General features: G+C 41.0%; 1 protein-coding gene across 7 annotated transcripts in view; it reads right to left on the reverse strand.

Annotated features, from left to right (window-relative positions):
* RPTOR (regulatory associated protein of MTOR complex 1) overlaps positions 1–13,615 on the reverse strand; it is a 284,447-nt gene that overhangs the window by 107,590 nt on the left and 163,242 nt on the right. The window lies entirely within an intron of this gene.

A 13,615-nucleotide genomic window follows, 5' to 3' on the forward strand; every position in this document is an offset into this window, starting at 1 on the left:
CAGCAGGGGACAGCTCCAACATGACCCATAATCCTAAAGCACACACTAAGGTGCCGAGTACATCCTTTCGAAGATTAGCTTCCAGTCTATTAGGCATGCCAATATGCTTCATCAAGAATTACTCCTGTTGACAGGCCCTGTGAGTCACAACTCACTGATACACTGACAGGATCATGATAAAGCTTCTCTTCAAAATTCTAGACTTGGAAATTCTGTCAGAACATGTACTGTTGAAGGGTGGCCTTATCTGCATTAATCCTACTCTGATCTGGGTTTTGCATGGCTACCTTGTTTAAGGAGATTTGTTGTACACATTTGTGCTGGTGATACGTATACAATGAGCCAAGGAAAAACATAGGGAAATAGCTGAAAGATCTTAGGGCTCATTCTTGTTAAATTGTACACTGTAACAGAAGTTTTAGTGGGGGAGGGGCTCGGAAATCTACCAGAAGTGACTAATTATCAAGCAACTGCTCAAAAGACATCCAGTGTTTTTTATGGGAACGTAGTAGAAGGGGAATTAATGCCCTTGAAATGAGGCAAGTTACTCGGTCAAGAGGTAAGTCAGCACTGGCCAAACTGCCAGTATACCATCCTTGGTGAAGTGCTGATTTCACAAGTTTTTCATATTTTCATAGAATTTAAGGCCAAAAGGGACCACTCGATCATCTACTCTGACCTCCTGCATATCAAAGGTCACTAAAGTTCACTCAGATATCCCTCTATTAATCTCAATTACTTTAGTTAGACTAAAGCATTTCAGTCCTACAGAGACCACACTGTTGTGTGCCACAGGCAGAGACTAGAAGGGGCCAATGCCTGAGACCCCTGAAATGGCAAGGAATTGATTAGGTGAGACAAACCCAGAGGATCCTAGCAGAGAAAGGCTCCATGCTGCAGAGGAAGGTGTAACCCCTCTAAAGTCTCTGCCATTCTAACCTGGGGGAAATTCCCAGGCAACCAGTTTGATCCTGAGATTGTAAGCAAGACACATCAGCCAGACATTTAGGAAAGAGGATTCTCTGTTCCACTTCAGAGCACTGATCCATCCCATCTCCAGCTACGGTCAATCTCTGATGTTTCAGAGTAAGGCACCAACCCAAATACATTTGAAAAATTGTGCCTCAAGGGAAAAATTCCTTCCTGACACCTGCAGGCAATTGGCTGAAGCTCTGAAGCATGGGATTTGATTATAGCTATCTTATTGCAAAGCTTCAAGTCTTATGAGCATGTTAAGGGCAATGTAAGCAGTCATGTTCTTCCAAAGGACTACGAAGGATGAGGATGAACAGAAAGATTCACAGATTCCAAGGTTAGCTGCCCCAAGCACAGGTCATAAAATTTCTCCCAGCAGCTGGATTAAAGCATATATTTTAGAAAGATTTCTAATCTCATTTTAAAGACTTCAAGGAAAGTCAAGTCCACCAATTCCCCTGGTAAACTGTTCCAATGTTTTATCACTCTCACTGCTAGGAAATTACATCTTATTTCAAGGCTGAATTTGTCTAACTTCAGCTTGCACCCACTGGATCTTGTTACACCTTTAACGGTAAGATTGAAAAGCCCCACCCCCACCCCACTCAATGTCTTTTTCACATGTAATTCCTAGACACAGTGATCAAGTCACCTCTTTGTCTTCCCTTCGATAAACTGAATACATCGAGCTCCTCACACCCCACAGTGCAAAAAATAATCTAGCCCCTGGATTTTTCTGCTTGGTATTTCCCTGTTTATACGTCCAAGTATTGCATTAGCCTTTTCACCATAGAACTGCACTGAAAGCTCACGCTGACGTGATTATCTACCTAAGTCACTGCTTTCCAATACACAGTCTCCCATCATGTAAGTAACCACCTGCACTCTTTGTTCTCAGATGTACTTTCTTGCATATGGCTATATTAACATACATTTTGTTGGATTGTGACCATTGAACCGGGTGATTCAGATCACTAACAGTAACCTGTCCTCCTCATTATTTACTAGACCACCAATAGTTGTGTCATCTGAAAGGTAATAGGTAATAATTGGAGATATACCAATCTCCTAGAACTGGAAGGGACCTTGAAAGGTCATCTAGTCCAGCCCCCTGCCTTCACTAGCAGGACCAATTTTTGCCCCAGATCCCTAAGTGGCCTCCTCAAGGATTGAACTCACAACCCTGGGTTTAGCAGGCCAATGCTCAAACCACTGAGCTATCCCTCCCCCCATAAACTTTAGCAGCAAAGATTTTATATCATTGTCTAGATTGTTGATAATATAAAATAGCATTGGACCAAGAACTAGTTCCTGTGGGACCCTGACAGAAACAGCTCAGCTCACTGATATCCCCTCATTAACAACTACATTCCGAGATCTGTCAGCGAGACAGTTTTTAATCCATCTAACGTGTGCCCTGTTAATTCCATATGATTCAAGTTTAATACATATGTCATATGGTACTAAGGGCTTCTCCACTTAGAGGCAGCGTGTAAATCTGCAGTGCACTAAGTCACTGTATGGCCCTGCTACCATGCATTAAAAGTTCACTGTGAAATAGCAGCTTGTCAAAGCACACCAAGTGGGCTGGAAATTTACATTCCAGTTTGCTGCGCACTAAGTCTCCGTGTGGACAAGCACTTAGTCAAATGCCTTGGAGAAATCTAAGTATACTATGTCAATACCATTGCCTTTATCAACAAGACCTGTAATCTTGTTAAATTAACAGGTCTGTTTGACAAGACCTACCTGCAATGAAACCATGCTGACTGGCATTCATTGTATTTTTAGCCACTAATTTTTTGTTAAAAGTATTCCAAATTAATCATTCCATTATTTTACCTGAGATCAACATCAGGTTAGCCAGTCAATAATTCCTTTGGGCATCCCTTTTATCCTTTTGTAAACAAATGTGCAGACCTCTAATTCTTTGGAATTTCCCCAGTACTCCAAGATTTCTTAAAAATTAGCATTAGCAGTTGGCTCAGCGAGCTCCTCAGCTAGCTCCTTCACGACTCTTGGGTTTAAGTTACCTGGGGTCTGTTGATTTGAAAAAAATTAATAGTAGCGAATGCTGCCTTGCACCCTCCTTTATTACAGGCAATAAAGTTTCTATTTCGTACACAACATCATATGAAAAGGCGGTATCCTTCTTCACTCCAAATACAGAACAGCAACCTCTATTGAATATTTACCAGCTTATCTGATGTTTTATCACATGGGCTGCTATTCTGCTAGGGAAACATTTTCTGAAGCACCCAAGTTCCATTTTTAAAAATGTTAATGGAACTTATGCTCCAAAGTGCCTAAGTCTCTTCTGAAACATGGGATTGAGGCACTTTTGCAATGTTTATCCTCCCACCCTCTTCAAAACTCATTTAAGACATTTCTCAATTTAGCATTTGAACCCAGGAATTTTAAGATGACAGGCTAGGGACTTAAACTGCTGCACCACCACCAAAGAGTTTTTTATACAGTAACTAATTTATTCACTTGACAGAATTGCTCCTCCTTGGCTCATGGACATAGCATTAACATCAATAGGCTAAGTAATTTCTCTTTGTCAAGGAACATTTGCAAACGTAGGACTAGAGGTGATAATCAATAAACTGGATTGTAGTTATCTATTCTAATAACTCCTTAAATCTTAATAATCTCCCTGCACTACCAAGCAATGATACTACTGGAAGAGCAATTCACTAAGAGAGTCAATTCCATTAGCCAAGCCACCAGCTGCTTACAATTAGAAAAATCTACACATTCAGGATGAAGAAAGAATTTTTAAAAAATGACCTTTTTTCCACTGATCCAAAACGTGTCATTTGTTTCAATAGGCCCAACCCTGCCATCCTGCTTCATCAACGTTCACTTTCCACTTGGCAATAGGCTATCAATATAATTAAGAGATAATCAGGAGATAATCAAAACCACTTCAAGGCACAGGCAATAAATGGTTCCCACATGCTCAATAAATGCCCAGGCTGTAGGCAAAATGGTTATACAGAGCTGCTGAGGGAAATATTTTTTCCTGGTTGAGGCAGAAGCAAAGTCAATTATTGTAATTATTATATATAAGGATTCTTTGACTCCGACCAAAGGATGAGTATTTCTAACTGTAGGGGCTGAAAAGAGTTGGGGAGGCCTCCTTAAGAGAAGAGACTCTTGGCGTATGTCTACACTGCAAAAGACCTGCAGCTGGCCCACAAGGGGTTGGGTCTCAGATCCTGGACTCCAGCCTGAGCGCCCCAACATCTATACTGCAATTTTTAGCCCTGCAGTCCGAGCCCCAAGAGCCTGAGCCAGTTGACCTGGGCTCTGAGACTCGGTGCCATGGGTTTTTTATTGATGTGTAGACGGAGCCTCAGATATTAAGAGAAGCCAAACATAGCACCTTTGAGATGAACTATTAAACTCTGGTTTACTAGATGAGGATGAAAAGGGTCGGGAGAGGAGAAGCACAACTGTCTGAAATGTGCTGCTTATAAAGGATACTGCGTAGGTCATCATGCTGCAGAGGCACAGCACAAAGGGCATGTCTGAACTACAGGCCCTACAGCGGCACAGCTATGGTACTGCAGCTGTGCCCTATAGCACTGTAGGGTAGGGTGGATGCTTCCTACAGGGATGGAAGGGGGATTTCTGTCAATGTAGGTAATCCACCTATTCAAGCAGCAGTAGCTAGTTGATGGGAGAATTCATCCGATGACCCACCCTTGTCTAAGATCAGTTTAACTATGATGCTCGGGGAGTATGAATTTTTCACACCTTTGAGCACCATAGCCAAGTTGATCTGAATTTTAAGTGTAGACCAGGCCTTATATACTGAGTGCCTCAAAGTCATTTCAGGTAAGGAGCACTAATACCTCTATAAAATTTGTCCACAGCAGCCCTGCAGGGTCAGATCTTGAGAGTTTTAAACATGTTATCGGGAAGAACTATAAGGCATTTGAAAAGAGATTTCAGCAGATTAAAGCCAAATCTCTTTTTAGTCTTCTAAAAACAGATAATTAAAAATCAATGCAGCCACATCAGCCACTATTCAATCTTTCTGAAAAGTGAAATCGCCAATATCAAATTTCAATATGACTGCCTTTCGCAGTCTAGAGAAGTAACGATTAACATGAATTGCTTCATGGATGCAACCAATTCAACTACTTACAACACACTCCCTCCCTCCCAAGAACAGTGTCATTGCTAAAACTTAAAAAAAATACAAACAATACTGTTCGGACTGAAGCCAGCACTGTATTACTTCCAATTGCCAAAAAGACACCAGCAAGTTCTCTTCTAATCTTTTACTTGTGTCTTTGTTCAGAGAATGAACCCACTCTGTAGGTAGAAACATACTTCACTAAAAGGGCATTGGGGAAGTCCAGAAAAAGACCGATAAAAGGACATGGGTGATTAAATGTGGGTGGGGAAACCAGAGAGATTTAGGTTCTACACGGAGGGAAATAAAGACCATTAAGGAGAAGAGGTAATGACTGAAGTTTTCAGACTACCAGGAGGGACAGCGAAGGCAGGCAATTTTTAGATACACTCTCTGAACTAATCTTACACCTCAGCACACAAACAGGAAATAAATTGGAGAGCAGCAGGGGGACAGGGATGGGGTCCATTCCTTGCTCGAAGTGATTCATGAGAGCCAACCCAGGATAACCCTTCCTTCCTTCCTAGGCTTTTTACGGGGATTTCTGTTTGCAAAGTGCTTTTGAAGATTAGTTTTCACTGTGTTAGGAACAAAAATGGTTGAATAAGAGCTCAGTATTATGCTTTCCCCCCTTTTATTGCATTTCCTCACTATCCAGATATCCATTCTTGTTTTGAAATGTGCTGAAGCTATGATGCAATAGCTGCAAGGTGGTCTCCTAGAACAGTTGGGCATTACCACATCTAGGCATTATTCTACCTGAACATATTTTTAATTAGATTTCATGTTGCCCCTACTCTGTTGCCCCTACTTATTCTGTGAATGAGGTAAGTTGATATAATGCCTCTTAGCAGAGGCAAGTCACCTGCTCTTTACTAAATGCCATGAAGACTGTGCAGTTGGGCATCTGCCAGATTTAGTCTTATAGTTTAAGTTAAAACAGACCTGAGAGAATTAAATGACTGATGGCCTTTGTAATTGCTGGTAGGAGTAGCTCCCATGTCCACACTGATAAAGATCACAGCAATGTTCAACACAAGATCTCGGTGGGTACTGAGCAGGAAGGGATGTTAGGTTTTTCAAACCCATTAGATAGTTAATTGGTTAGATTTGAGAAGTGACTCCTCCTTTGGGATACAATAGTCCCCTATTTTAATGTCCATTCAGCTGCAAAATGCTAAGTGTGGCATGTACTCCTACATTTCCCTCAAGGAAACAAGCAAGTTTTTAGGAAAACTGAGAAGCCCATTTTACATTTTTGGACCACGATTTTCAGCTGCAGCTCAACCTAGCCACTATTTTTGTGGGCCTGCATTGTGCACCCCAAATGAATCTCACATTCAAATGTTTCTTAGACAGTAAATGCTGCGGGGCAGGGAACATATTTATCTTTATGTTTGCCCTTCTCCTCAGAATAGAGCCATACTTCAAGGAAGTGGGTAGGAATGGGACTAGGTTAATTTACACTATTACTTCCCATGATCTGCTGTGGTGCAACCTAATTAAAGAAGTTGGGGTCATTAAAGTTGCTGGTTTTCAATAATCTTTAGAGAGGCAGAAAGAGATGCCACAGCTTCAAATATTTAGAGGACATCCCCCAGTCTTGTCCCTCTTCCAGCGAATTTGGGAAACGTATTTTTCAGTTTCTCACTAGTCTGACATTCCGCTCAGTTCACTCAGTTGATAACTATGCCCAACAGGAAAGAGCATTTGTATTTATGAAACTGGCAATGGAGTGGGGCATGCCTAGGGAAGGAGTCTACAAGGAAAGCAACCCAGCCACACACAACACCTCCATCTTTACTGATCCATCCATCAATCCCACAAGGCACCCTCACTGGAAATACAAAATGAAGCTATTACTTTGAAGCAATGCAGAAATTAACATAAGAATGGCCAGTATCCTGTCTACCAACAGTGGCCAATGCCAGGTGCCCCAGAGGGAGTGAATCTAACAGGTAATGATCGAGTGATCTCTCTCCTGCCATCCATCTCCACCCTCTGACAAACAGAGGCTAGGGACACCATTCCTTATCCATCTGGCTAATAGCCATTAATGGACTTAACCTCCATGAATTTATCTAGTTCTCTTTTAAACCCTGTTATAGTCCTAGCCTTCATAATCTCCTCAGCTAAGGAGCTCCACAGGTTGACTGTGCACTGTGTGAAGAAGAACTTCCTTTTATTTGTTTTAAATCTGCTGCCTATTAATTTCATCTGGTGGCCTCTAGTTCTTATATGATTGGAACAAGTAAATAACTTTTCCTTATTCACTTTCTCCACATCACTCATGATTTTATATACCTCTATTATATCCCCCCTTAGTCTTCTCTTTGAGGAAAACAGCATGATTCTACATCAAAAAATAAACAAGAAAGGACTCCCTGGATTCTGTCATTAACTCTCCCCTCCCTTGAGGGAAGTGCTCATGTATTTTAACTTCAATTTTGTTTAGAAATGTATTATAACCTTTTAAATAATTTATCCCGATCTCTTCCAACTGCCTTTAGTTTGTGTTTTCTGAGGTGCTCCAAAGTTTTGGACTGTTAAGCGGGGAATGGAAAGCACAGAGCATCTAGCTTTGCTTAAAGACCATTTTATTATGTGAGATGATAAAATGTTCCATGGTGGAAGCCCACAGTAATACTTTATCAACATAAATAAAACACAGTTACAGAGACCCACCTCAGTATTTCTTCACCTACATGTACTGTAGTAGTTTGCAGATCATGAAGGCAGAACTTATTACATTTAACTTTAATTTTCTGGGCTGAGTCAGTGTGCCTGATGCTTTTAATCCGCACATCTCATTTTTGGTAAAGAATTACTGATGTCTGTTATGCTTCTGTTCTCTCTGTGTGGAAACAGCTGGTATTAGACTGCATTCCACCACAGGAAAAAAAAAAAAGTACTGGGCTCCTTCATTTTGGAAACGAAGCTGATGATTTTCTGGGGAGCTGCTAAAGGCATCTGAGTTTCAGCCATCTGTGCTCTGGGGACTAACACAAATATACTTGATTGAATTGTACATTTCTGACACTGAAACATTTCAGTCTGTACCAACTACATTGAACACGTTAGTCCCATGTTTGGTTTTTTTGCTTCTACAACTCAGCAGCATATCCTATTTGACTGAATTTTCAAATATCAGTCTGAAGCCAGCAGCTCCACAGTGATACCACAGACTCACGGAGCCTGCTCTAGGGAAGGCAAGAGGGAAGCACTCAGAAATATGTATTTTTACAAACATTTAGAGCTATAAAATCTTTGGTAAGTATTTCAGTGCTCATGAAAATGGGGGTCTGATAGTGCTAGTTAGAGGCAGCAATGGGCAACCTTCCTCTTGTCAGTCAATGAATCTCAATCCTGACCTCAACCCATGCCCTACTATAGCAACTCTGGACCTTTCCTGATCAAACTAGGAGGGTGCCTTTCTGATAGGTACTAGAGACTCTAACGATGAGGTGGAGACCAAAAACCTCATGTTTCTGATTGAAACACGAACTCACCCAAGCCTATAAAAGGCTAACACAGAGTAGCCAAATGCCCCCCTAAATCCTTCAGTCATTTTGCTCTTGCTGAGATGTTAAGACTTTTCTGTGTTTCTAAAAGAAAAGTCCTTTTTAAATCCACCAGTGAAGAAAACTGCAGACTTGCACCTTTTTTGCAATACTTCCCACAATGTCCAAAGACTCAAGAATCTCCCTCCTCACCTGTTATTGGGATGTTACATTATGGTTTTCTTTTCAGCTAGAATTTCATGCTTGGTATATTTACTGTAGCAATATTTCTATTATTATTATAAACACATCTCTGCCACAGCATAATAAAGGTGCCTTGTTTTTAATACATGGCCTACATTACACATTAGGAAAAGTCTGTCAATTTACTTAGTTACCATCATTACAATTTTCTACTGAGGATCACAGTGTATAAACTACAATCCATGGCCATGGAGACCCACGTGCAGGCAGGACAAAAATGTTTCTTCCCCCTTCATACACCACAGACAAATACATCTAGGCTTTGAATTGGACAGTCCCTCAATGAATATTACTACTACTTGTACCACAGTAGTGCCCACAGGACTCACCTAAGATCTGTGTCCCATTGCACTTGACATTGTACAAACAGTAAGAGAAAGTCCCTGCCCTGAAGAACTTACAGTTTAAGTAGATGAGAGAGACAGGCTTGGAGTGATACACCTCTACCACAATATAACGCTGTCCTCGGGAGCCAAAAAATCTTACCGCGTTATAGGTGAAATCGCATTATATCGAACTTGATTTGATCCGCCGGAGCGCTGCTTTACTGTGTTGTATCGGGTGGCGTTATATCAGGGTAGAGATGTAATAGAGGCACAGAGAAGTTAAGTCACACATTTAGGGCCAAACAGTAGTCAGTGGCAGAAATGGGGGCAGAAGCCAGGTTTCTTGACTATCAAGTTCAGTGCCCTATTGGGTGCATCCTAATACTGGCTGATCAGTGGATGAAAACTGGCCTCAGAAAACAAGGCTTGCCCTATAGCCCAATCTTCTGGCTAGAAGAAGTGATTTAGACGTTAGAGAGCATTGGTCTACAGAATAAATTAAGAGAGCTGATTTAACTGGTCACAGAGAATTTACTTCCAGATGACTAAGACAGAAGAGAGAAACACTCTTATCTGTAGACACTTCTAATGCCATTGGCAGCCTGGTGACTGTTTTCAGAAAAGGGTTAATCTATTTAGGATCCTCATATGATGTGAAAAGTGAGCATGGTCTAGAGAAAACCATCAGGCAGAAGCACAAAGATATACACTAAAATACAGAGCAAAATGGTCTACGTTTAACTTCTAAAAAGGGACAGCCATAATTATTCATGAGATCAAGTGATGCTCAAGTCAAGTGGACAAACATTTCACAGCATATGCACAGTCCTGTGGTACCCTTGTAGCCGAGCAGGACACCGTCATGATATTCTATCAACTGCTTTGTGGTTTTCTATCACTGATGTAACTGCAGCAGAAACAACAAGGTGCCAGACCCAGCTCTATAACACTAATTGGAAGGAGAAAAAGGGGAAACTTGAACACCGAACTCTGGTTTTTGTAGCCCAGTTGTGTTAAAACGAGGAACCTGATGGAATTACAAGAAGTAGGAGATGCTTTCTATTCTTTCCACTCTTACACTGACAGTGAGGATGTTTCCAGTAACAGAAGCAGAGTTGCAAGGTGTGGTGCAGGGCATCGTTACTGTACAATTGACCAGTGTTTCCCAGAAAGGGAGGAGGAGCAAACAGCATGTGCAAAGTTCAGAATCCATTCAGTATATTTTACTATAATCAGTGAATCACTAAAATTATTTATTGTTTCTGAATGGAAGACAGACACAGAGAACATCCTAATGATCTCAAAGAGTACACCAGGAGAAGAGAGGGTGTGGAGAAAGGGAAGAAAGTATTTGACTCAATATTACTCATGCAGTTCCAAAGCAGACTCCTTTTTACAGCTTGCTTGTGTATCCTGTATCTCCCTATGCACTAACAAACACAAGAAAATTTGATTGTGTTTTACATACAATTGCTATTTCATACTTCCCCAATGAGTTTGTTTCATCATGTTTCTTCACATCTGAACGGCAAGATAAATTATAATGCACTTCAGTACAGCTGGCTGTATTATAACAATGTAAGTTTTAACAGACAGTTTTCTAAACAGTGAAGGCATATGGTAAAACTCTTGCTTCTGCAGCCAGCTAAGTAGAGGGATGAACAGAGTTTGGCATGGATTCCATCTTTATCCAGTGACTGGGCATATAACAAAATGCAGCACAAGTGGTGTCTATGGCAAGGAGGGACTGGGCCAATCACCCATAATTTCTGGGTGTGGAAGGATGCAGATTAGGTGGGGAGATCAGCATCTCGAGGAAGAGGAGTGGAGGAAGGATCTGAACTACTTCAGCACAATAGCATGAAGGCTTTAAACTATGAAATCAAATGTAAGGGGGTAGAGACACACAATACCTGCTTGCCTCAGCATGGATGTGGGGGAATAGCAGAAAGGCCCCATCACAACACACCTGTGACAACCAACATAACAAGCAAAGTAACTAGAACTGAGGGTAGGGGGAAGCAGAAAACCTTTGTGTTGTAGGACTAAGTGTCTTGAGCTCATCATCCATTTACATATTATAGCAGATCCTAGGGGTTTCTTGTTGGCCTCCTGCAGATCAAATCGCTATGGATGACAGCACAGCCAGTACCCACATTCATAAGCATTCAAATTCTGATCTGCCAGGTGCAAAAATCTGTGAGAAGCTCACAGCAGAATGACAACCAGTGTACTCAGCAGTGCACATTTGCTTTCTGTCATCCAATAGGTCTCTAGCACCCAGCAATGTAAGTTCTGGTTCTTTCCTCCACCACATTTTCTGGGTTAAATTCCCAACAGCTGCAATGATCTGCTTTAATAAAAAAAGAAAAACAGATGAAAGGCTTAAGAATACAGCTCTGTGTGAGGCCTAGGGAGACCTGACTATCTAGTGAGTTACAGCACGTGACAGGGAGTCAGGACCATGTTCTCTTCCCCCATGCCCTGCAGCTGACATGCTGTGTGACTAAGTCAGTCACTTCTGCTGAGCCTCGGGACCTTCCCAAGTTTACAGGTGGGCTGCAAGGCTTAAAGTCTGTGATGTGTTAAGAGAGTTGAGGATAAAAGGTGCTATACATGGGCACAGGATTATTTTTTATAAAATCTTTAACTAGACATTAAACTAGAGTTTCTCAAACTGTTATGTTGCTGGGCCTCCTCTGACAAATAATAAAGAGTCTCCCCAACCTGAATTTTATTTTAAATACTACCTTTTTGGAAGAGCACTGAAAATATGCATCAAGGAGCTGTCTGTTCATTTCTCCCTTTCTGGGCTACCATCTGGGAGTCAGTAAAAGCAGACATGATGAATGTTTTCCTAAGGAAGCTCTGCTTTTGCTAAATACTAAGTAAAAATGAAAACAATAATAATAGCTCTTATTTTAGCACTTTCATCCACAGATCTCAAAGCACTTTACAAAGGTCAATACCATTATCCCCATTTTACAGCTGGGGAAACTGAGGCACAGAAGGTGTGACTTGCCCATGGTCATCCAGTATCAGGAAGAGCAGGAAATAGAACGTACATCTCCTGAGTTCCAGTCCAGCGCTCTATCCACTAGGCCACATTGCCTCATAGAAGGACTCCAGCAAGAAACCAGAAGGAGCTCAGATATACCATGCTCATTATCAGGGTAAGTATCTAGAAAGATTTGTTTGTATATCTCTGCCCATATAAAAATCCTGCACAACCTATAACCATATCTGCATTGTCTTTCTCGGGAGGTTTCCAGGCTCTGGCATACCTTTCAGGTGAGGCAACTATTGGATACAGTCATACAGATGAGCGCTCACTCATTTTTTGGTATACTACATGTTCTGTCCCTTTTGTGCATACAAACAACCTGTTTGCTTTTACACCACAGTGACAAGCCAACTTCATTGTGCTATGTACAATGACAAATCTTTTTCCTCAAAAGTTCCTCCAATTTAAAAGCACATATGAGCAGCTTTGGCTATAGGTGCCAATGTGCATTTTTCATAGTCCCTCCATGGTTTTTTATTAATTAACGCAGTTTTTTGTCATCAGTAAACTTCTAATCACCGTCTACTTCTTCCTCCAAATGATTAATGAATGTATTTAACAATGATCCCAATACTGAACTATGAACTTCTCTCCATGTAATATGACTTCTGTCACCTCAACCAGTTTTTCCATGACATGACTTTTCACCCTACTCAAACTTTGTTTTCCCCTGTAGTCTGATGGAGGGAGTTTATCAAAAGCTTTCTGAATATCCAAGTAAATTAAGCCTATTCAATTACATTTAGCAATTACTTTATTAACTTTTCGGAGATTACAGAGGCATCATTTTCTCTTGCAGAAATTGTTAGCTTGGCCCCATCAGGTTACACTTAGCCAAGTTTTGTACAATTCTAGCCTTAATTAGACAGGACGAAGAATTATAAGGAGGGCTTTTGTATTCACTCAGCATTTGTTTATTAGTCAGGAATGCATTTAAAAGGCTTTCCATAATGCGAGTCATTTGCATTTCCATTAATCATCTAAAAAGAAGCAGAGTGCCAGGAAATGAACTCTGTAACAAACCCCACCTCCTTTTACTTTCTATTGTGAAAGTTACAAGAATTCTTCCCTTAGCCCCAACTATCCCAGTTCTCTCCCTTACACTCACAGCTTTATGCCAGCAAAACAGAAAGCTGGCAATGCTCCATTGTTTCTCTATTTGGGCTGAAATGTTACTTAGCTGAAGTGGAGCTTTTGTATCAGGGAATTATATCAGAATTATATTAATGGGGTATCATACACACAGGGAAGCAATACATTTGGAGATAGGTATTAAGTTGCCACATGCGCTTCTATTTCTGATCCATCAATTTAATCAGGAAAGTGCTGCGCAGAT

This window comes from Mauremys mutica, chromosome 12, assembly GCF_020497125.1.
Source record: "Mauremys mutica isolate MM-2020 ecotype Southern chromosome 12, ASM2049712v1, whole genome shotgun sequence".
Lineage (NCBI taxonomy): Eukaryota > Metazoa > Chordata > Testudines > Geoemydidae > Mauremys > Mauremys mutica.